This window comes from Saimiri boliviensis, chromosome 4, assembly GCF_048565385.1.
Source record: "Saimiri boliviensis isolate mSaiBol1 chromosome 4, mSaiBol1.pri, whole genome shotgun sequence".
Taxonomy (NCBI): Eukaryota; Metazoa; Chordata; class Mammalia; order Primates; family Cebidae; genus Saimiri; species Saimiri boliviensis.
In genome coordinates, this window is record NC_133452.1 from 108,941,260 (window position 1) to 108,966,969 (window position 25,710).

The following is a 25,710-nucleotide window of genomic DNA, read 5'->3' on the forward strand; positions in this document are numbered from 1 at the left end:
TTTTAAATACTTTGTAGAGATGGGGTCTTGCTATGTTGCCCAGGCTGGTCTTGAACTCCTGGGTTTACGTGATCCTCCTTAGCATCCCAAAGTGTTGGGATTATAGGCATGGGATTACTTGGCCTAATTCCTAACCAAAATAGACTCCTATAGTAGTATATAGATATGGCTGCTTTTTTAAAAAAAATTAAGCACTATTTTCTCTTTCCCATCTGGCTGCCTCCTTGGGTTAGCCTTGCCACATGGTCATTTTTCTATTTGATAAGTTTTATAAATCTTAAAAATTCTAATTCAAAAGCAGCTATAATAAGCCCAGAATATGTAATTTTATGCATTTATTCTGAGTGTGGAATTTATATAGATTTTTTAAAACAAGATATTAATGTTGCTAAGGTATCTGACCAATCTTCGAAGTTGATTAGCCTGCCATGTGCCAGGTGTAGTTTAGGTGTTGTGCAAGTATTACGGCAGCATTTGAACTAACGTGTTCCTCGTTTTTCAGAACTTCATTCTTCAACTAATAGTGTGAGCTGTTAAGAGGAGCATGGAGGGCCATTCATGGAAAGGATGTAAACAACATGGAAGTTCACGATCTCAGACTATAACTCTGGAAGCAGATATTGTCTCCCAACTGTTAATGAAGTTAGCAAGGTTTTCTCAGTATTATTCAAACTTGGTCAAGTTGCTTCTTCTTTGGTCTTAAGTCCTTTTTCCTTTTCTTTCCTTTCTTTTTTTGAGGCGAGGTGTTCCTCTGTCATCCAGTCTGGAGTGCAGTAGTATGATCTTGGCTCACTGTGACCTCCACCTCCCAGCTCAAGCGATCCTTTCACTGAAACCTCATGAGAAGCTGGGACTACAGGCACATGTCACCATTCCCAGCTAAGTTGTGTATTTTTTGTAGAGAGGGGGTTGCCCAGCTCATCTTGAACACTTGAGTTTAAGCAATCCACCTGCCTTGGCCTCCCAAAGTGCTGGGATTACAGGCATGAGCCACTTCACTCCACCCTTTTTTTTTTTTCCTGTTTCTTAGGCTGGAGTACAATGGCATGATCATGGCTCATTGCAGCCTCAATCTCCCCAGGCTCAGGTGATCCTCCTACCTTAACACCTTGAGTAGCTGGAATCACAGGCACACACCACTACACCTGGCTAATTTTTTTATTTTTTGTAGAGATGGGGTCTCACTTTGTTGCCCAGGCTGGTCTGGAACTCCTGACCTCAAGCGATCCACCTGCCTTTGCCTCCCAAAGTGCTAGGATTACAGGCATGAGCCACCATGCCTGGCCATGTCCTTCATTTTTATCACAGACTTCAATAGGTAACAGAAATCTGTCTTCTGAAGCCCTAGAGGCATTTTCTTTCCTTTTGGACTCTGTATCATAACTTTAAATGGGGCAGGGAACTCCTGTGTTTGCTTAGCTGTGCTTCAAATGTCAACCGTTCACCTGACAACAGCCCAGCTCCAGTTTCTCATATGATCTGTCCCAAGCAGGACTGTCAGACTGAAGCACCCTCTCTTGGGGGCAGGTTCCAGGATATCTGGCTTTACAGGTGTGTTGCTTTCTTTTCACCTGACAGTCGGCCTGCTACTTGTCCATTTTGAGTACCGTGGCGCCTGGTATTCAATGTCATTCTTTTAAATAGCTGAATAGTACTCAATTGTATAAATGTACCACATTTTCTTTATTTTTTATTGTACTTTAGGTTCTGGGATACATGTGCAGACCATGCAGGATTGTTGCATAGGTACACACATGGCAATGTGGTTTGCTGCCTCCATCCCCCCGTTACCCACATCTGGCATCTCTCCCCATGTTATCCCTCCCCGACCTTCCCTCCACCCCCGCTGTCCCTTGGCCCCCCGCAACAGACCCCACTGTGTGATGCTCCCCTCCCTGTGTCCCTGTGTTCTTTTTGTTCAACACCCGCCTATGAGTGAGAACATGTGGTGTTTGATTAACTGTTCTTGTGTCAGTTTGCTGAGAATGATGGTTTCCAGGTTCATCCATGTCTCTACAAAGCAGGTTCATCCATGTCCCTACAAAGGACACAAACTCATCATTTATTGCTGCATACTATTCCCTGGTGTATATGTGCCACATATTCCTTGTCTAGTCTATTGTCAATGGGCATTTGAGTTGGTTCCAGGTCTTTGCTATTGTAAACAGTGCCACTATGAACATACATGTGCATGTGTCTTCATTACAGAATGATTTATAATGCTTTGGGTATATACCCAGTAATGGGATTGCTGGGTCAAATGGAATTTCTATTTCTAGGTCCTTGAGGAAGCACCACACTGTCTTCCACAATGGTTGAATTAGTTTACACTCCCACCAACAGTGTAAAAGAGTTCCTATTTCTCCACATTCTCTCCAGCATCTGTCTCCAAATTTTTTAACGATAGCCATTCTAACTGGTTTGAGGTAATGTACCACATTTTCTTCATCCAATCATCTATTGATGGACATTTAAGTTGATTCCATATCTTGGCTACTGTGAAGTGTGCTACAACAAATGTGGGTGTGCAGATACTGCTTTGTTACGCCGATTTCCTTACTTTTGGTTGTATGCACGGCAGTAGGATTGCTGGATCATACAATAGATCTAGTTTTAGTTTTTTGAGGAACTTCTAAACTGTTCTCTGTAGTATTTGTACTAATTTACATTCCCACCAACAGTGTACCAAGGTTCCCTTTACTCCTTATCCTCCCCAGCCTTTGTTATTGTCTGTCTTTTAGTTAAAAGCCATTTAAACTGAAATGAATTGATTTCTCTTTGTAGTTTTGATTTCCATTTTTCTGATGATCAGTGATGTTGAACAGCTTTTCCTATGCTTGTTTGTCATTTGTGTGTCTTCTTTTGAGAAATGTCATTCAAATCTTTTGCTCATCTTTGATAGAATTGTTAGTTTTTTTTCCTACAGACTTTTTGGAGCTCCTTATATATTCTAATTATGACTCCCATGTCAGATGTGTAGTTTGTAAACAATTTCTCATTCTGTGGGTTTTCTGTTCAGTTTATTGATAATTTTCTTTGCTGTAAAGAAGCTTTTTAACCTGATGTGATCCCATTTATCCATTTTTGCTTTGGTTGCCTGTGCTTGTAGGATATTACTCAAGAAATTTTTGACCAGATCAATGTTCTGGAGAGTTTTTCCAATATTTTCTTTTAGCAGTTTCATAGTTTGAGGTCTTAGATTTAAGTCTTTAATGCATTTTAATTAGATTTTTGAATATGGAGATAGTGGTCGTATTGTCCATTCTCTCATAGCTATAAAGAACTACCTCAGAGTGGATAATTTATAAAGAAAAGAGGTTTAATTGATTCACAGTTCCACAGGCTGTACAGGAAACATGGCTGGGGAGGCCTCAGGAAACTTACAATCATGGTAGAAAGTGAAGAGGAGGGAGGCATGCCTTACATGGCAGAAGCAAGAGGAAGAGAGAGGAGGAGAAGGTGCTACACACTTATAAGAACCAGGTCTCATGAGAACTTACTGTCATGAGAACAGCCATGGGAAAGTCTGTGCCCAGGATCCAGTCACCTCCCACCAAGCCCCTTCTCCAACATTGTGGATAACAATTTGACATGAGATTTTGGTGGGGACACAAATCTAAACCATATTATTCTACCCCAGCCCCTCCCAAATCTCACATTCTTCTCACACTGCAGACTACAATCATCCCTTCTCCACAGTTTCCCACGTCTTAACTCACTTCAGTATTAACCCAAAAATCCACAGTCCAAAGTTTCATCTGAGACAAGGCAAGTTCCCTCTACCTACGTGCCAATAAAATAAAAAGCAAGTTAGTTACTTCTAACATACAATGTGAGTACAGGCATTGGGTAAATACACCTTGTCTAAAAGTGATAAACCAGCCAAAACAAAGGGGCTATAGGCCCTATGCAAGTTTGAAACCCAGCAGGGCAGTCATTAAATCTTAAAGCTCCAAAATAATCTTCTTTGACTCCATGCCTCATATTCAGGTCACACTGATGCTAGGGATGGGCTCCCAAGGCCTTGGGCATTTCTGCCCCGGTGTCTCTGCAGGGTACTCAGCCCCATTGGCTGCTTTCACAGACTGGCATTTGACTGCTGCTTTTTCACATGCATGGTTCAAACTTGGTGGATCTACTCTTTTGCAGTCTGGAGGATGGTGGCCATCTTCTCACAACTCTGCTAGACAATGTCCCAGTGGGAACTCTGTGTGGTGGCTCCAACCCCACATTTCCCCTCTACACTGTCCTGGTAGAGATTCTCCATGAGGGTTCTACACCTGCAGCAAACTTCTGCCTGGCATCCAGGTGTTTCCATACATCCTCTGAAATCTGGGTAGAGGCTCCCAAGCCTTAACTCTTGCCCTCTGCACACCTGCAGGCTTAACACCATGTGGAAGTTGCCAGGATTATGGCTTGCATCCTCTGGAGCAGCAGCCTGAGATGTATCTGGAGCTCCTTTAGCCATGACTGGAGCTGGAGCAGTGTTCTAAGGTTGTAGAGGCAGTGGGACCGTGGCCTTGGCCACAAAAACCTTGCTTCCCTCTTAGTCCTCCAGGCCTAGGATGGAAGGGGTTGCTGAAAAGGTCTCTGAAATGCCTTTGAGGCATTTTTCCTGTTGTCTTGGCTATTAACATCAGGCTCCTATTATGCTAATTTCTGCAGCCAGCTTGAATTCCTCTCCCGAAAATGTGTTTTTCTTTTCTATCACTTCACCAGGCAGCACATTTTCCAAACTTTTACACTCTGCTTTCCTTTTAAATATAAGTTCTAGTTTCAGATCATCTTTTTCCTCACATATATGAGCATACAGTGGTAGAAGCAGCCAGGCCATTTCTTGAATGCTTTGCTGCTTAGAAATTTCCTTTGCCAGATACCCTAAATCATCTTCTCAAGTTCAAAGTTCCACAGATCTCTAGAGTAGGAGCACAAAGCTTCCAACCTCTTCCTAATACATAACAAAAGTGACGTTTGCCCTAGGTCCCAATAAGTTCTTCATCTCCATCTGAGACCACCTCAGCCTGGATTTCATTTTCCACATCACTATCAGCATTTTGGTCAAAACAATGTAACAAGTCTCTAGGAAGTAATAAACTTTCCCTCATCTTCCTGTCTTCTTGTGAGTACTCCAGACTCTTCCAGTCTCTGCCCATTAACCAGTTCTAAAGTGACTTCCACATTTTCAGGTGTCTTTATAGGAATACCCTACACTTAAGTATCAATTTTCTGTATTAATCTGTTCTTGAATTGCTATAAAGAAGTGAAACTGGGTAATTTATAAAGAAAAGAGGTTTAGTTAACCCACAGTTTTGTAGGCTGTACAGGAAGCATGGCTGGGGAGGTCTCAGGAAACGTACATTCATGGTAGAAGGCAAAGAGGAAGGAGAGACATCTTACATGGCAGAAACAGGAGGAAGAGAGAGAGGGGAGACATTATACACACTTGTAAACAACCAGATCTCATGAGAACTCACTGTCATGAAAACGGCAAAGGAAAGTTCACCTCCATGATGGAACCACCTTCCACCTGGTCCTTCCTTCAACATAGGTGATTATAATTCAACATGGGATTTGGGCAGAGACACAAATTCAAATCATATCAGAGGTCTAGTTTTATTATTTTGAATACGGACAGTCAGTTTTCACAGTACCATTTGTTGGAGAGACAGTTTTTCCCAGTGTATAATTCTTTGCATCTCTGTCAAAAATTTGTTCAGTAGGTTTATAGATTTGTTTCTGAGTTCTCTATTCTGTTTCATTGGTCTATCTGTCTGTTTTTGTGCCAGTACCATGCTGTTTTCATCACTATAGACCTGTAGTAAAATTTGAAGTTAAGTAATTTGATTTCCCCAGTTTTGTTGTTTTTGCTCAGGATAGCTTTTGCTAGTCTGTATTTTTGTTGTTGTTGTTAGTAAATGTTAGGATTGTTTTTTCCACTTCTGTGAGTTTCCCCCCTATGCTTTAAGGATATTTTCACTAGATATATTATAATAGGGAAAGCATTTGTTTCCTTCAGCACTTTAAGTATGTTATGCCATTCTTTCTGGTCTGTAAGGTTTCCACTGAAAAGTCTGCTGCCAGAGGTACTGGAGCTCATTTATGTTTTTTTCTTCTCTTGCTGCTTTTTGTATCTTCTCTTTATCTTTGACCTTTAGGAGTTTGATTATTACATGCCTTGAGGAGACTTCTTTGGGTTAAATGTGCTTAGTGTTCTTTAGGAGTTTGATTATTACATGCCTTGAGGAGACTTCTTTGGGTTAAATGTGCTTAGTGTTCTCTAACCTTCTTGTACTTGAATGTTGATGTCTTTCTCTAGGATTGTGAAGTTCTGTAATATTTCTTTTTGAGTAAGCCTTCTACCCCATCTTTTTTTACCTCCTCTTTGAGGCCAATAACTCTTGCCTGTTTGGGGCTATTTTCTAGATATTTTAAGTGTGATTTATTGTTTTTATTAATTTTCTTTTTTCTTCTGTGACCATGTATTTTAAAACAGCCTGTCTTCAAGCTCACTAATTCTTTCTTCTGTTTGATCAGTTCTGCTATTAAAAGATTCTTTTGCATTCTTCAGTTATGACAATTGCATTTTTCATTGCCAGTACATTCGGCTTGATAGTTTTTCATCATTTTAATGTTTGTTAAACTTATCTGATAGAATCCCGAGTTCCTTCTCTGTGTTATCTTCAATTTCTTTCAGTTTCCTCAAAATGGCTGCTTTGAATTCTCTGACTGAAATGTTGCATATCTCTGTTTTCTTGGTGCCTTATTTAGTTCGTTTGGTGTGGTTATGTTTTCATGGATGACCTTGATATTTTAGATGTTTGTTCTTCTCTGGACATTTAAGAGTCAGATTTTTATCATAGTCTTTGCAGTCTGGTCTTGTTTATGCCTGTCCATCTTGAGAATATTTCTAGTATTCAGAGGGGCTTGAACCTTAAGCACCAAAATGCTATGGTGTTTGCAGACTAGTAAAGGTACCACCCTGGTAGTTTTGGATAAGATCCAGAAGAATACTCTGGATCACCAGGCAGAGACCCTTGTACTTTTCCCTACTTTCTTCCAAACAGAGTCTTTCTCTCTGTGTTTTTAGCTTCGTGGAACTCGGGGTGTGGTGATACACGCACCGTTGTGGGCACCACCACTGGGACTGTGCTGTATCAGACCTGATAAGAGCCCAGCACTGGATCTTGACCAAGGCCCACTGTAACCATCACCTGGGTACTACCTGCGGTCACTCAAGTTCCTAGCCCTCTATAATTGTCATGTCGCAAAGTAAACCAGATCTATGTCCTTCTCTTCGGGGTGACAAGTTTCCCCACATCCCAAGCAGTTCCAGAGATGCTGTCTAGGAGCCAGGGATTGGAGTCAAGAATCTTAGACATTTACATGATAGTGTATTCTACTGCTGCTAAGCTGATACTCAAACTAGAATATCATGTTCTTCCTGCTCTTCCATTCCCTGTCCGCAGGCAGAGGAGACTCTCCCTGTGGCCACCACCATCACTGTTCCATAGGGGGTTTTGCTAGGTCACTGCTGCTGTTCATTTAAAGCTCAAGGGCCCTCTAGTCAGCTTATGGTGAATCCTGCTAAACCTGGGACTCCTTTTCAGGGCAGCAGGCTCTGCTCTGGCCAAGAGAAGGTCTAGAAATGCTGTCCAAGAGCCTAGGCCTGGACTCGGGGATCCCAAGAACTTGCTTATTACTCTACACCACTGTGGCTGAGCTGCTACCTATGGTGTTAAACAAAGTTCACTTTATTTTTCACTCTGCTTTTCTAAAATAGAAGGAGACTTTCACCATATCAACCACAGCAGGGAGTGTGCTGGGTCACATCTCAGAGCCCAAGACCCATGACATACTACCTGAATACCACTGCTGGTTATTCAGGGTCCAAGGGCTTTTTAATCTGCAGGTAATAAATCCTTCCAGGACTGAACACTTCCCTTCAAGGCAGAAGTTTCCTTTTTGGCTTGGGGTGGTATCTGTGAGCTTGAGGCTGGAATATGGCCCTCATGATGTGCTGGGTACCCTATCCTACTGTGGCTGAAATGTTATCCAAAATGCAAGACAAAGTTTATGGGTAGCTCCCCCGTATAGGCACTGAGGAAGGAGAGCTAAGCAGATTCCCTGTGCATTTAGTGCCTGAAGAATATCTTAGTTTATAGTGTTACTGCTCAGTTATTTCCTTTTATCCTTTTTATATAATCATATATTAGTTTATAAGATTAGTGACTGAGGAATATCTTACTACTCAGTTATTTGCACACACACACACACACACACACACACACACACAAACACACACAATTATATCTTAGTTCATAGTGGGAGGAATGCCTAGAGCAGACACGGTACAGAGCATGAATTACGGGATAAACAGCTATACGTATATAAGCATATCTTGCTTATAGTCGGAGGAATGTCTAGAGCAGACACAGTGCAGAACATGATTTAAAGGAAAAGCAGTTATACCAGGACAAGAATCTTTGGCCCAGGTGGCAGTGTTCAGTATCATAAAGATACCTGCCGTATGGCAGGCTTGAAGAAAGAGCCACTCCTCCTGATAAAGGAGTTGTAGTACCTTGCGTCCAGTTCTTATGGAAAGCTGACCTCCATTTAGCAAGCCTGTGAGTGTCCAAGGGCTTAAAACCCCTCTGGTGTAATTGCACCTAGGTGGCTGTACACTTTGTTGGCTCTGCTACTATGCTGACTGAAAGCATTCTCCTACAGAATTCCCTAGAAGTAGCCTGCCCCTAGATAAGAGATAATTACACACTGCACTCTTCACTGCACATGACCTACCTCCTAGCCTTGGTGACCTAATGGGGGTGGACTCCTTACTTCACACTGCCTACCTCGTAGCCTAGGTGACCTAATGGAGATGGACCTCTTGGTTATCACTCACATGAATGTCTTGTCCCTATCACTGTCCTTAATGATGGTTTCACTCATTACCCTTCTCAACCTATACCTAATGAATGCAGATACATCTGGATGTTCAGGGCCTCGCCTGTCTCTGCTTATAGGTGGCATGGCTACCCAAGCCCAGCTGTCTTTTCCAGTCCTTCTGTGTCCTGTCTCTTTACTTCTCAGATCCAGCACCTCAGCACAGCGATATTACTCTTTGATCTTCTTTCCCTAAGCAGAAGAGAAGGGGTCACCTTCATTGCTGTGAGCTGCACTGCCTGTGATTGAGGGAGGAGTGGCTCAAGCACTCCCTTAACTGCCCTAGCTAGTGTCTCCCTAGGGCACATACAACCCTAGTTTACTGGCTCTGAACTCATCCCACCACTAGGAGTTTCCTAGGAGTTGCAGTTTTTGTGTCCTGGATTGACTTTCAAGTTTACCTAGAACCCCAGAGCACTTTGGCCCATGGTGACAAGGCTGCCAAGAAAGTCCATTTTTGACCTCTGGGTTGGGCAGATTTCCCTGTGACTAGGTCTGGTCCAAATGCTTGCTTCATGCATGGGTGCTGGCTGAGCCCAGCATGGCTTGGCTCTCTGCTGTGTGGGGGCAGCCCTAAGTTCAATGTAAAGTCCTCCAGTCACTGTGCTCTCCGTTCTCCAGCTGCACAGATTCTGCACTACATGGCTGCTGCTGGCGGATGAAGGAGGGGTGGCATTAGCAATTCAAGACTGTCTCCTACCCTCTTCAATGCCTCTTTCAGTGATACGAAGTTCAAACCAGGTACTGCATGTGTTCATCTGATTTTTGTTTCTTATGATGGTGCTTTTCTTTGTGTAGATAGTTGTCAAAATTGGGTCAAAGGAACAAATGGTGTAGGCTTCAATTCTGTCATCTTGCTCCATTCTCCAAGGCTTTTTAATTGTTAAATTAATACCATATTATCTTTTGTGTCTTTAAAAGCCTCTTAAATTATGGAAATAAAGTTTTACTCTTTACTTATTTTTTACAGGTGAATACTGAAGCTTCAAAAGAAAGAAGATAGGCAAGGTTTGTCCATCTTTTATGTTGGTAGTTGTATAAAATGAAAAAGAATTCATGATGAATATATTTTGACTCCTGGTAAGCATCACTTTATTTTCCTAATTGCTCATGGAGAGTTTATTCATAGTAGTAATAGTACTAGAAATACAACTAATAATGACAAACACAATCTTTGGTGCTTACTGTGTGCCAAGCATTATTAATCCATATAATTTTTGCAACCATCCTATAAAAGTTACCATTATTCCTATTCACAGACAACGAAAATGAAGCACACACATGTTAGGAAATATGCCAAGTTTATGTATCTATTAAGTGGTTATTCAGGATTTCAACTCATGTTGTCTGGTACCACTACACTATATATTATTTCTTTCTCAACTTTTATTTATAATACATTTAATAACTTAGAATCAATTTTTCATGCAATTATGTGACATTGCCATATGAAGATACTGCATTTGGATTTAAGTCTTTGTCTTCTGGTTTTAATGCATATTTTGAAAGGTAGAATAAGTTAAAATATTTTGTTTTAAAATTTGTCAAGATGTGGAGAATTTATTACCTGCTGAGTTCTGAAACTTAGGGTCTCCTTATTGGTTATTATACTAGAGATCAATTTATATTTACTGCTATCATGACTTTGAATTCAACTGCATTGAAATGCCAGGCAGGAAGATTTTTGCCCCTTGCATTTCTATGGAGCAGGAGTTTACACAATTTTATGTGATTGATACTCATCAGCAGTAGGAGAGCTTGAAGACAACAGTTATAAACATATTACTACCTAATAGTACTTTTGAGGGAAGGCTGCTTGCTGGAAACCTACGAAAAATGCAGAATAACACAGGAATCAAGGATGGAAAAGATGGAGAGCTTCAATAAGTATTTGGTGATTTGATGTTATTTCTTTCTCAATTATTCAAAGATGATCATTCTTGCACCACTTTGGTTCTCTATTGCTATACTCTTTTTTTCATGGGTAGCAAGTCTTCTCTGATTCCTTCATGCATTTGTAGAAACCATATTTATGGATATTCACGATGAATTCCTAGAAAGAGAAAGATGATGAGACAATACTGAATAAATGGCCTTTTCATTGCAGTAACATGACATATATATTCTAGTATAAATAACCAGAATTTATCAAACCATGGCAGTGAATAATTTATTATGTTGTGAAACCATAGGAAACTTTATGACTAAATAATAAAGGTAATTCTCAATGCTAGTAATACAGTAGCCAGTATTGTTAACAGATAAGTTTTTGCAGCCAATTAAGGATTCATTTATGAAGCAAATTTCCCAGCATTGTTTGTAAAGGAATTTTCCATAGTAACTACTTTTCATGCATGCACAGCAAAAGAATTTATCTTTCTATGAATTTATTTTATAAATCTAACTCTTTAAATGAACAAAAGACATCATTGCCAACAGAAGACATTTTTAAAAAGATAATACACATATGGCAAATTTTCGTTTTTATTTTTTGCTAAAATCAAAACTGCAAATAGGAGAGATCCATTTTTATCTGTTCATATTGGTGATGAAAATGAATTTTATTTTCTTTTATTACTATTATTTAAATTTAAAAAATTTTGTAGAGACAGGATCTCACTGTGTTGTCTAGGCTTGTCTTGAATCCCTGGGCTCAAGCAATCCTCCTGTCTAGATCTCCCAAAACTCAGAGATTACAAGCATAAGCCACTGCACCCAGTCAAAAATGAATTTTATTCAGTAATAGATGGTGTGGCACAATGGGCACTCACATAATCTTGAAGAGAAGTCAAATCATATAATTTTTCTAGGAGACAACTTAAACATATATACGTATCAAAAATCTTAAAATGTTTGTACTCTTTGACATACCAGTGCCACTTATAGGATTATACTTAGACAATATTGCATACATGTGAGTAAAAGAATAATTATATAAAATTATTTATAACAATTCCAAATTGAGAAACAAGTGTCTAACAGTGAGAATTTGTTATTAAATTATGGTGACTTCCCAAAGCCAAAATGAAAACCAAAAAAACTGCAGGAGAGAAACATTGAATAACATGGAAATATGTTTACATATACTTTTAAATAAAAAGAATACCAAACTACATTATAATATGTATATGTTATAATTTTTTTGTGAAAAAATTTTGTAAAGTCATAGAGGAAGGATATATATCAAATGACTACCTGGGTTTGTCTGAATGGTGAACTTATGGGTGATTTACTTTTTTTCTTTATGCTTTTCTAATTTTTCAAAGTTGTTCAGTGAACATGCATTGTATTTGTGATAAGTGAAATACATTAACAGATATATTTTTCCAAGAAGAAAGAAATATAACACATCATCGTTATTACTCTATGTCTGGGTCAGTTCAGACTGCTATAATAAATTATCACAGGCTGGATGTTTTAAATAGCAAAGATTTATTTTTCACAGTTCTAGAGGCTAGGAATTCCAAGAGTGCTGGTAGATCTAATGTGTGGTGAGAGCTAGCTTCCTGATTTGTAGATGTCTGCCTTCTCATTGTATTCTCACGTGGCAGGGCGGGGGGTGGGGGTGGCAGTGGGGATGGGGGAAAGAGAGAGAGAGAGAGAGAGAGAGAGAGAGAGAGAGAGAGAAAGTTTTGTATCTCCTTAACTCTACATCTAAACTAGAAACTAGCACATATCAAATCTTCTTTCTATTAAGAACAACTAGGCCGGCCGCGGTGGCTCACGCCTGTAATCCCAGCACTTTGGGAGGCCGAGGTGGGCGGATCACAAGATCAAGAGATCGAGACCATCCTGGTCAACATGGTGAAACCCCATCTCTACTAAAAATACAAAAATTAGCTGGGCGTGGTGGCGCCTGCCTGTAATCCTAGCTACTCAGGAGGCTGATGCAGCAGAATTGCCTGAACCCAGGAGGCGGAGGTTGTGGTGAGCCAAGATCGGGCCATTGCGCTCCAGCCTGGGTAACAAGAGGGAAATTCCGTCTCAAAAAAGGAACAGCTAGACATGCTGAATAAACATTTACTTGAAAGTATTTGAGCACTTGAAGCCAACAGGGCTTGAAGGCCAAGATTCCTGAGATAGAGAATGCATTGAGATAATCCCAATATTCTGCAATGCCTTTTCCTTGAGAGATTTGCTTATTTGGAAGCAGCAGTTTAGGAGCTGAGATTGGATAGAAAATAATGGTTAAGAGACTAGAAAGTGGAGCAGAACTTTCAATTATTTCTATTGTAAAAAAATTTACATTTTTTTTACATGAGCAGAAGCCTTGATAAACTTTCCAGGTTTTCATTTGGAAGGGATTATATTCCATAAGTAATGGGAAACAAGAAGCAAACCATCAAAAAGTTGGAAACTCTGTTTTAAAATAGATTAATCCTGTTGCATTAAGGCAATCAGCTTCTACTTTTTCTAACAGAAGCATGAGTAAATACTCTTTGGAAGCAAATAACATCTTCTAAGGCTTCAATTTATTTATACAACTTTTCTTTCAAAATACTTGTTTATGAATAAAAAACTTACCTGTATCAAAGAAAAGACCAGGCACACATGCACACACACGCATACACAGACACAGACACAGACACAGACACAGACACACACAGACACATACACACACACACGAGAAAAAAATGCATATAAACGAACAAATCAAGACAATCCACATACTGAATGAATCAGACCTGGACTTTTAAGTAACTGTGATTAATACATGCAAAATATAAAGGATGAGATTAAAAATGTAACTAAAAGTAGTAAAAAATAATTATGAGATGAAAATGATATAACTAAAAAATAAAATAACTAAAATTGAGAACTTAATAGAGTTTAACAACAAATTAGACACAGCTGAAGAAGTAATGAATTGGAGTATGATTCAGCAGAAAATGGATGAAGCATGGAAAGGGAGAATGAGGAAAAATATAGAAACAATATCAGAGTTATATAAAATACAATTGCAAGGTCTAATCTATATGTAATTGGAATCCCAAAAGAAGAAATGTAAAATACTAGAGCAGATATCTAGCAGTTTTAATCCAATAAAAATATCATTCAAAATTTTGAGAGATAAAGACTTTTTAAACAAAATAAATTAATAACAAAAAAGGACAACAGGGTTAAACAACTTGTTCCAGATGACATGCACTACAAGAAATACTACACAGTAGAAAGAAAATAATTCAAGATGGAAGCATAGTTGTTAATGTAGTAATAAAAAGCAATAGAAAATATAAGTGAGAAGATAAATGAAATTGACTATACAATAATATTTTATGACTCTTAAAAATATGTATATATAGATTTAATGTATGTGTTATTTCATTTTCACCCTTCTGATAATGAAAATACCAAGACTGGGAAGAAAAAGAGGTTTAATTAGACTTACATATCCAAGTGGCTGGGGAGCCTTCATAATCATGGTGAGAGGTAAAAGGTACTTCTTACATGGTGGCAGCAAGAGAAATGAGGCAGAAGCAAAAGGAGAAACACCTGATAAACCCATCAGATCTCATGAGATGTATTCATTGTCTCAAGAATAGCATGGGAAGGACCCACCCCCATGATTCAATTACCTCCCCTTGGGTGCCTCCCGCAACACTTGGGTATTCTGGGAGATACAGTTGAAGTTGAGATTTGGGTGGGGACACCACCAAGTCATATCAAGGTACATAACAATAATTAATATGAAAGAATTGTTTGCATTGTCCAGGAAGTAGTGAAAATACTTATTATTTATTTATTTCAGATGGAGTCTCACTCCTGTCACGCAGGCTGGAGTGCAGGGGTGTGATCTTGGCTCACTGCAACCTCCACCTTTCAGGTTCAAGCGAGCGCTATCATGCCTGGCTAATTTTTTTATTTTTATTAGAGACAGATTTTCGTCATGTTGGCCAAGCTGGTCTTGAATTCCTGACCTCAGGTGATCCACCCACCTCAGCCTCCCAAAGTGTTAGGCTCACAGGTGTGAGGCACCGCTTGATTGGTATACCTGAAGAGTTTGGGGAAAATGAATCCAACCTGGAAAACACTCTTCAAATTATCCAGGAGAATTTCCCCAACCTAGCAAGTCAGGCCAACATTTTAATACAGGAAATACAAAGAACACCATGGAGATAACTCCTCAAGAAGAGCAACCTCAAGACAAATAATCATTAGATTCACCAGGGTTGAAATGAAGGAAAAAATGCTAAGGGCAGCCAGAGAGAAAGTTTGGGTCACCCACAAAGGAAAGCCCATCAGACTCACAGTGGATCTCTCAGCAGAAACCCTACATGCCAGAAGAGAGTGGGGACCAATATTCAACATCCTTAAAGAAAAGAACTTTCAACCCAGAATCATATATCCAGCCAAACTAAGCTTCGTAAGTGAAGGAGAAATAAAATCCTTTACGGACAAGCAGTTACTGAGAGATTTCGTTGACGCCAGACCTGTCCTACAAGAGCACCTGAAGGATGCACTGAACACAGAAAAAAAGCATCCAGTACCAGCCACTGCCAAAATGAACCAAATGATAAAGACCAAGGATACGATGAGGAAACTGCATTGACCAAAGGGCAGAACAAACAACCAGTAACAAAATGGCAGGATCAAATTAATACATAACAATATTAATATTAAATGCAAATAGCCTAAATGCCCCATTAAAAAGACACAGACTGGTAAACTGGGTAAAAAGTCCAAACCCATTGGTGTGCTTTATCCAGGGACCCATCTGACATGCAAAGACACACATAGACTAAAAATAAAGGGATGGAAGAAGATCTACCAAGCAAAGGGAGAGAAAAGAAAAAAAAAAAAAAAAAAAGCAGGGGTTGCAATTTTAATCTCTGATAAAATCAACTTTAAACCAACAAGATCAAAAGAGACAAAGAAGGACACTACATAATGGTGAAAGAATCAATACAAGAAGAGCTAACTGTCCTAAATATATATGCACTGAATACAGGAGTGCCCATATACATAAAAGAAGTTCTTAATGACCTACAAAGAGATGTAGACTCCCGCAGAATAATAGTGGGAGACTTTAACACTCCACTGTCAACATTAGACAGATCCATGAGACAGAAAATCAACAAGGATATACAAGACTTGAACGCAGAACTGGAACAAGCAGACCTAATCGACATCTACAGAACTCTCCACCCCACATATACATTCTTCTCAGCACCACATCACACTTACTGTAAAATTGACCACATAATTGTAATTAAATCACTCCTCAGCAAATGCAAAAACAAACAAACAAAAAGAAATGCAAATCATAAGAGTATCTTAGACCACAGTGCAATCAAATTAGATATCAGGATTAAGAAACTAACTCAAAACTGCACAACTCCATGGAAACTGAACAACTGGCTCCTGAATGTTGACTGGATAAACAATGAAATGAAGGCAGAAATAAAGATGTTCTTTGAAACCAACAAGAATGAGGACACAACATACCAGCATCTGTGTGACACATTTAAAGCAGTGTCTTGAGGGAAATTTATAGCAATAAATGCCCACATGAGAAATGAGGAAAGACCTAAAATCAACACCCTATCATCAAAATTGAAAGAGCCAGAGGAGCAAGATCAAAAAAACTCAAAAGCTAGCAGAAGGCAGGAAATAACTAAGATTAGAGTAGAACTGAAGGAGATAGAGACACAAAAAACAATTCAAAAAATCAGTAAATCTGGGAGCTGATTTTTCAGAAAAGATCAACAAAATAGACTGCTAGCCAGATTAATGAAAAAGGAAAGAGAGAAGAATCAAATAGATGCAATAAAAAATGAAAAAAGGGGATATCACCACTGATCCCACAGAAATACAAACTACCATCAGAGATTACTACAAACAACTCTGCATATAAACCAGTAAACCTGGAAGAAATTGATAAATTCATGGACACTCGTGACCTACCAAAACTAAACCAGGAAGAAGTTGAAACCATGAATAGACCAATAACAAGGGCTGAAGTTGAGGCAGCAATTAGCCTACCAACCAAAAAAAGTTCAGGTCCAGATGGGTTCACAGCTGAATTCTACTAGATGTACAAAGAGGATCTGGTACCAATCATTCTGAAACTATTCCAAACAATACAAAAAGAGGGAATCCCCCCCAACTCATTCTATGAGACCAACATCATCCTATTACCAAAACCCGGCAAAGAATCAACAAGAAAAGAAAACTTCAGGCCAATCTCCATGATGAACATAAATGCAAAAATCTTCAATAAAATATTGGCAAACTGGTTGCAACAGCACATCAAAAAGCTTATCCATCATGATCAAGTAGGCTTCATCCTAGGGATGCAAGGCTGGTTCTACATACGCAAGTCCATAAATGTAATCCACCACATAAATAGAACCAAAGACAAAAACCACATGATTATCTCAATAGATACAGAGAAGGTCTTCAACAAAATTCAACATCCCTTTATGCTAAAAACTCTCAGTAAAACTAGGTATTGATAGAAACTATCACAAAATAATAAAAGTTGTTTATGACAAACCCACTGAATGGGCAAAAACTGGAAGCATTCCCTTTGAAATCTGGCACCAGATAAGGATGCCCTCTCTCTCCACTCTTATTCAATATAGTATTGGAAGTTTCACCAGACCAATCAGGCAAGAAAAAGAAATAAAGGGTATTCAATTAGGAAAGGAGGACGCCAAATTGTCTCTATTTGCAGATGACATGATTGTATATTTAGAAGACCCTGTCATCTCAGCCCAAACTCTCCTTAAGCTGATAAGCAACTTCCACAAAGCCTCAGGATACAAAATCAATGTTCAGAAATCACAAGCATTCCAATACACCAATAACAGACTAACAGAAAGCCAAATCAAGAGTGAACTGCCATTCACAATTTCTATAAGAAGAAAAAAATACCTAGAAATACAACCAACAAGGTAAAGAACCTCTTCAAGGAGAATTACAAACCACTGCTCAAGGAAATAAGAGAAGACACAAACAGATAGAAAAACATTCTATACTCATTGTTAGGAAGAATCAATATTGTGAAAATGGCCATACTGCCCAAAGTAGTTTATAGATTTAATGCTATCCCCATCAAACTATCAATGACGTTTTTCACAGAACTGGGAAAAACCACCTTAAACTTCATATGGAAGAAAAAAAGAGTCCACATATCCAAGACAATCCTTAGCAAAAAGAACAAAGCTGGCGGCATCATGCTGCCAGACTTCAAGATATACTATAAGGCAACAGTAATCAAAACAGCATGGTACTTGTATCAAAACAGAGACCTAGACCAATGGAACAGAACAGAGGCCTCTGGAACAACACCACACATCTACAAACATCTGATGTTTGACAAACCTGACAAAAACAAGCAATGGGGAAAGGATCCCCTGTTTAATAAATGGGGTTGGGAAAATTGGCTAGCGATATGCAGAAAGCAGGAACTGGACCCCTTCCTGACACCATACACTAAAATTAACTGCAAATGGATTAAGCACTTGAACATAAGACCTAACACATAAAACCCTAGAAGAAAACCTAGGCAAAACCATTCAGGACATAGGCATAGGTAAGTACTTCGTGTATAGAATACCAAAAGCAATGGCAGCAAAAGCCAAAATAGACAAATGAGATCTAATTAAACTTCAGAGCTTCTGTACAGCAAAAGAAACAATCATTAGAGTGAACCAGCAACCAACAGGATGGGAAAAAATTTTTACAATCTACCAATCAGACAAAGGGCTAATATCCAGAATCTACAAAGAACTAAAACAAATTTCTAAGAAAAAAACAAACCCATCCAAAAGTGAGTGAAGAATATGAACAGACACTTTTCAAAAGAAGCCGTATATGAAGCCAACAAACATATGAAAAAATGTTCATCATCACTGGTCATCAGAGAAATGCAAATGAAAACCACATTGAGATACCACCTCACGCCAGTTAAAATGGCGATCATTAAAAAATCTGCAGACAACAGATGCTGGAGAAGATGTGGAGAAATAGGAACACTTTTACACTGTTGGTGGGAATATAAATTAGGTCAACCATCGTGGAAGACAGTGTGGCAATTCCTCAAGGATCTAGAAATAGAAATTCCATTTGATCCAGCAATCCCATTACTGGGTATATACCCAAAGGACTATAAATCTTTCTGTTACAAAGACACATGCACACGCCTGTTCATTGTGGCAGTGTTTACAATAGCAAACACCTGGAACCAACCAAAATACCCATCAATGATAAACTGGACAAAGAAAATGTGGCCCATATTCATCATGGAATACTATGCAGCCATACAAAATGATGAGTTTGTATCCTTTGTAGGGACATGGATGAGTCTGGAAACCATCATTCTCAGCAAACTGACACAAGAACAGAAAATCAAACACTGCATCTTGTCACTCATAGGCTGGTGTTGAACATTGGGAAAACTTGGACACAAAGAGAAGAGCATCACACACTGGGGTCAGTTTTGGGGGGCTACGGGAGGGATAGTGGGAGGGAGGGTGTGGATGGATAATGTTGGGAGAAATGTCAGGTATAGGTGATTGGGCAATGGTGGCAACAAACCACCTTGCCATGAATGTACCTATGCAACAATCTTGCATGATCTGCACATGTACCCTAGAATCTAAAGTACAATTAAAAAAAAATCAGGAATAAGAGTAGATGTTTTCTAATCACAAAATGGTATAATAGAAAGAACACTTCTAAGTTTGTATGTTTTTATGTTTTATGTTTGTAAGTTTGTATGTTTTATGCCTAAAATAATATAGCATCAAAACCAGTAAAACAAAAATGACATATGTAATGGCAATATACAAATTGTGAGGAATTCTAATTATCCGTAACTAATAAAGCATGCAGACAAAAAATTAATAAGGCTATAAAGGTTCTGATTAATGTGATTAAAATACTTGTCTTAAATGACATATATAGATTACTATAATGAATTGCAACTGAATACACATTTTTATAGTTATAAACTGTCTACCAATTTGACCATATACTAGTATATAAATTAAATTTCAGCACATGTCAAAAGATTTAAATAATATACAATATGTTTCTCTGATTATAAGGGAATTAATATAAAAATAAATTTTAAAAGATAATACAAAGATCATCACATACAGATGTTCCTTGACTTATGGAGTATGTCCTGGTAAACTCATGTCAAAAATGTATTTAATACCGTAATAAACCTATTATAAGGTTAAAAAAGCATATGACAAACTACCATATGCCAGAGACCATCTGTCTTTGCAAATTAAGCAATATACCTTAATTAATTAATTTTTTTTTTGAGACTGAGTCTCACTCTGTTGCCCAGGCTGGAGTGTAGTGGTGCAGTGTTGGTTCTCTGCTACGTTTGCCTCCTGGGTTCAAGCAATTCCCCTGCTTTAGCCTCCTGAGTAGCTGGGACTACAGGCCCATGCTACTACACCCAGCTAATATTTTGTATTTTTAGTAGAGATGGGGTTTCAATGTGTTAGCCAGGATGGTCTTGATCTCCTGACCTTGTGATCCGCCCACCTTGGCCTCTCAAAGTGCTATTGAGACACAATTCACACAACATTTATTATTGTAAAATACACAATATGGTGATTTTTAGTTTACTTAAATGTTGTACAAACATCACCACTATTTCATTCCAGATATTTTCATCACTTCAAAAAAGAAACCTGGTAATTATTAGCTGTTAGTCTCAATCCCACTTTCTCCTGATCTCATGACAATTAATCTACTTTCTTTTTCTGTGGATTTACCTATTCTGGATATTTCATAGAAATGAATTCATACAATATGTGATCTTTTGTGTATGATATTCATTACTTGGCATGTTTTCAAGGTGATTCATTTTGGTATGTCATAGTACTTCATTCCTGTTTATGGCTGAAGAATATTTCATTGTATGAATATTGTATTTATTAATTTATTAATATGAACATTGAGTAGTTACCCCTCACTATTATGAATAATGCAGCTATAAATTTTAGCCTAGAAAATTTTGCATGAACATATCAATTATCTGGGGTATATTCATGCAAAATTAAGAGTGAAATTCCTGAGTCATATGATGCCTCTTTGTTTAACTTTTTCAGAAACTACCAATTCGTTTTTCACAAAGTCTATACACTTCCATGAGTAAGGCATGAAGGTTTCAGTTTCTCTATTTCTGTACCTATATTTGTATTTTTATGATTGTATTTTATTGTAGCCATTTTGATGGATGTGAGATAATAACTAAATGAAGATTCTTTTACCCTCCTAACTAGTTTTTAAGTGTTACAGTATTGTTAATTATATACACACTGTTGTGCAGCAAATTTCTATAGCTGTTTCATCTTGCAAGATTGAAATTCTATATCCATTAAATAGCAAGTCTTCATTTTCCCTTTCCCATAACCCCTGACAACCATCATTGTACTTTCTGCTTCTATGAGTTTGATTTCTTTAGATACCTCATGTAAGTGGAAGCATGCAGTGTTTGTCCTTATGTGACTAGCTGTTTTACTTAGCATAATGTCCTTAAGTTTCATCCATGTTGCAGCGTATGACAGGATTTTCTATATATACTACATATTCATTATTCATTCATCTACTGATGGGCATTTAGGTTGTCTCTACATATCGGCTATTGTGAATAGTGCTCCAATGAACATGAAAGTACAAACATCTTTTTGAGATCCTGTATTCAATTTTTTTAGACAGATATCTAAAACTGTGACTACTGATTCATAATGATGTTCTATTTTTAATTTTTTAACAAAACCACCATATTGTTTTCCATAGCAGTTGTATCATTTTACATTTACACTGGTTATGTACCAGACTTCCAGTTTCCTCATACCTTCACTAACACTTGTCATCTTATGATATTTTAGTAGCATAGACTGTATACCCAGGCAAGCACATGAAATATGTAGTCTCTTCCCCCTTCTCTGTGATGCTTTGGTGCTGCTGCTATGGAGAGCAGGAACATTTGAAAACTGTGTGTCTGGGGCTGTTACTGGCAACTTGCATACAACCACCACTGACACCAATGTGCAGTGCTAGGGACCCAGAGAGTCATCCTGCCACTGAGACTGACATCAATTATATCATGTTGACTTCTCAGGGATGTGAAAACCCATTCCAGTAGCCCACTGCAGCCACTATAGGCTTAACAATTGGCCTGCTTCATCCCACTAATACCAGTGCCAGCATCTGCTACCCTGGGGCCCAAGAGCAAGCATGCTCAGCCCACTGCTTCCTCAGTGGGCCCAGATGTGGACCCACCTGCCATCCCTGACCCCAGAAAAACTCCACCATGGCCTCCACTAAAAACTAGAGCCTAAACCAGTGAGGAAACGACAGATATTACTCATACTGTTTATAGCCAAAGAAAAGGCTACATTGCAGCATGAACCAAGAATCTAATCTAAAGGGTCCTATACAACCAACACCATTAATACATCTCCAGGAGAAAGTCCTTGCCATGAAAGCAAATTTAAAAAATTGTGGGAAGTGACTATTATACCAGACACACAGATATTAACTTAAGAATGAGAAAACCTGAAAAAGGAAGGAAATATAACACCTCCAGAGGAACAAAATATTCTCCAGTAACAGATCCCAATTAAAAAAGAAATTCACAAAATCTTGGAAAAAGAGTTTAAACTTACGATACTAAGAAGCTCATTGGTGTTTAAGATAATTCCGAAAACAATACAAAGAAATCACAAAAGCAATATATGTATGTACCTGGAGGTAATTATGTTAAGTGAAATGTGCTTCCCATAAAGTTGTTCATAATATCTTTTATTGATATACAAAAATTCACATGCACTATATGTCTTTTAGTGTCATATGCTTATTGGCTGCATGTATGTTGTCTTTTTAAGAGTGCCTGTTCATGTCCTTTGCCAGTTTCTTAATGAGTTTTTTTCCTTATAAATTTGTTTAACTTGCTTATAGATGCTGAATATTAGACCTTTGCCAGATGCATAGTTTGCAAATGCTTTCTCCCATTCTGTAGGCTGTTTACTTTGCTGATAGTTTCTTTTGCTATGCAGAAGCTCTTCAGTTGAATTAGGTTCTATTTGCCAATTATTGCTTTTGTTGCAGTTGCTTTTGGCATCTTCCTCATGAAATCTTTGCCAGTTACGATGTCCAGGATAGTATTGCCCAGATTGTTTTCCAAGGGTTTCAAAGTTTTTGGTTTTACACTTAAGTTTTTAATACCTTTTGAGTTGATTTTTCTATATAATGTAAGGAAGAGGTCCCCTGTTTCAATCTTCTGCATATTGTAGCCAATTATCCCAGCACCCTTTATTGAATAAAATTCTTTCCCCATTGCTTGTTTTTGTCACCTTTGTCAAAGATTGAATGGTTGTAGTTATGCAGCCTTGTTTCTGGGTTCCCTATTCTGTTCCATTGGTCTGTGGGTCTGTTTTTGAACGAGTCCCAAGCTGTTTTGGCTACTGCAGCCCTGTGGTATAAAGTCGTATAGTGTGATGCCTCTAGCTTTGCTGTTTTTGCTTGGGAGTGCCTTGGCTCTTTTTTTGTTTCATGTGAATTTTAAAATAGACTTTTCTAGCTCTGTGAAGAATGTCACTGGTAGTTTAATAGGGATAGCATGTAATCTATGAATTGCTTTGGAAGGTATGGCCATTTTAATGATGATGATTCTTTCTGTCCATGATCATGGAATGTTCTTCCATGTGTTTGTTTTACCTTTGACTTCTTTGAGCATTATTTTATTTTTCTCCTTGTAGAGATCTTTTACCTCCCTAGTTAGCTACCTTCCTAGGTATTTCATTATTTTTGTGAAGGTTGTGAATGGGATTGCATTTCTGATTTGGTGTTCAGCATGGTTGTTGTTGATGTATAGGAATGCTAGTGATTTTTGTACATTGATTTTGTATCCTGAGACTTTGCTGAAATTGTGTATCAGGTGAAGATTTTGGGTTGAGACTGTGGAATTTTCTCAATATAGAATCATGTCATCTGCAAACAGGGATAGTTGGACTTTCTCTCTTTGTATTTGGATGTCCAAGAGAAAGAGATTTCTTTCTCCTGCCTGATTGCTCTGACCAAGACTTCCTTTACTATGTTGAAGAGCAGTGGTGGTGAGAGAGGGCATTATTATCTTGTGCTGGTTTTCAAGGGGGATGCTTCCAGCTTTTGTCCATTCAGTATGATGTTGTCTGTGGGTTTGTCATCTATGGCTCTTACTGTTTTTAGGTATGTTCCTTCAATACCTAGTTTGTTAGGTGTTTTTAACATGAAGGGATGTTGAATTTATCGAAAGCCTTTTCTGCATCTATTGAAATAACGGTGTGGTTTTTTAGTTCTATTTATGTAATGAATCACCTTTCTTGATTTGCATATGCTGAACCAAACTTGCATCACAAAGATAAAACCTACTTGATCAAGGTGGATAAGCTTTTCGATATGGTCCTAGATTCGGTTTGTCAGTATTTTGTTGAGAATTTTTGCATTGATGCTTATCTCAGATATTGACCTGAGGTTTTCTTTGTGTATGTGTGTATCTCTGCCAGGTTTTGGTATTAGGGTGATGCTGGGCTCATAGAATGAACCAGGGAGAAGTTTTTTCTCCTCAATCTTTCAGACTCATTTCAGTAGGAATAATATCAGCTCTTCTTTGTATATCTGGTAGAATTTGACTGTGAATCCATCTGGTCCTCATCTTTTTGTGGTTGGTAGGCTACTTATTACTGATTCCATTTTGGAGTTCATTATTGGTCTCTTCAGCAATTGAATTTCTTTCTGGTTCAGTCTTGGGAGGGTGTATATGTTCAGAAATGTATCATTTTTTTCTAGATATTTTAGTTTTTGTGCATATAGATAGATGTTCATAGTGGTTTCTGATGGTTGTTTGTATTTCTGTGGGGTCAGTATTTATCTCCCCTTTGTCATTTTGCATTATGTTTATTTAGATCTTCTCTCTTTTCTTCTCTGTTAGTCTAGCTAGTGGTCTATTATCTTGATATTTTTTGTTCAGTAAACCAGTCCTTGGATTTGTTGTCTTTTAAATGTGTTTTCACATCTGAGTCTCCTTCAGTTCAACTCTGATTTTGGTTATATTTTGTCTTCTGCTAGTTTGGGGTTGGTTTGCTCTTGCTTCTCTAGTTCTTTTTGTTGCAATCTTATCTTAGAAAATTGAGATCTTTCTAGAATTTTAACGTGGGCATTTAGTGCTGTAAATTTCTTGCTTAACACTGCTTTAGCAATTTCCCAGTGATTCTGATATGCTATTTCTTTGTTTTCATTAGTTTCAAATAGCTTCTTGATTTCTGTCTTAATTTTATTATTTATCTAAAAGTCATTCAGGAATAGATTACTTAATTTTTATAAAGTTCTATAATTTTAAGCAATTTTCTTGGTTGTGACTTCTATTTTTATTGTCCTGTGGTCTGAGAGAGCATTTGTTATGATTTCAGTTCTTTTATGCTTGCTGAGGATTGTTTAGTGTCCAATTGGGTGGTTTATTTTAGAGTATATACAATGTGGAAATGAGAAAAATGTGTATTCTCTTGTTTTGGGATAGAGAGTTCTGTAGATGTCAATCAAGTTCATTTGATCCAATGCTGTGTTTAGTTACTGAATATCTTTGTTAATTTTCTCGCTCAGTGATCTGATACTGTCAGTAGAGTGTTGAAGTCTCCCACTATTATTGTGTGAGAGTCTAAGTCTCTTTGAAGGTCTTTAAGAAATTTCTTTGTGAATCTGGGTGCTCCTGTGTTGGGTACACATATATTTAGGATAGTTAGGCCTTCTTGTTGAATT

The 25,710-nt window shown here is 38.1% G+C and overlaps 1 long non-coding RNA gene across 3 annotated transcripts in view; it reads left to right on the forward strand.

Moving 5' to 3' along the window:
• The window catches only part of LOC141584318 (uncharacterized), an 885,764-nt gene that overhangs the window by 122,386 nt on the left and 737,668 nt on the right, over positions 1 to 25,710 (forward strand). For 2 of the 3 annotated variants that reach the window (XR_012517305.1, XR_012517303.1), the window contains exons 2-3: positions 9,565 to 9,684; positions 9,914 to 9,951. This is a non-coding gene — a long non-coding RNA (uncharacterized LOC141584318). Of the gene's footprint in view, positions 1 to 9,564; positions 9,685 to 9,913; positions 10,024 to 25,710 lie in introns of all 3 variants that reach the window. The other variant, XR_012517304.1, reaches the window with a different exon arrangement.